A 396-nucleotide genomic window follows, 5' to 3' on the forward strand; every position below is an offset into this window, starting at 1 on the left:
AGAGGAGGGACACTTTTAATATATGCTGTTATTCACTCAGTGCTTGTAAGGACTGTTTTTTCCTGAGAAAAATCCGTTGTGTTGAAAATACACCATGGCTGTGTATTGACATATTAGGAAAGACTTGTTAAGACAACACCTCCAAACAGCAAACGCTCCGTTTCCCACTTCCCACACCTGTTACTCCCATCACAGTCCCACTGCTTGAACAACGATCTTGCACACCGAGCCCGAACCCGCGCCTGTGCCCGGGCTAGAGCAGACCGCCCAGGCCGGGCTGGGCCCAGGGGCGGCGCTAACCGGGTCCCACCCCCTTCCGCCGTGACGCCACCGCGCGGGTCGGTTTCCGCCCCGCCCTGTCCTGCCTCGCCCCGCCCCTCACGTGGCCCGGCCACG

The sequence above is a fragment of the Alligator sinensis genome, unplaced genomic scaffold (genome assembly GCF_000455745.1).
Source record: "Alligator sinensis unplaced genomic scaffold, ASM45574v1 scaffold479_1, whole genome shotgun sequence".
In the NCBI taxonomy this organism is placed as follows: domain Eukaryota; kingdom Metazoa; phylum Chordata; order Crocodylia; family Alligatoridae; genus Alligator; species Alligator sinensis.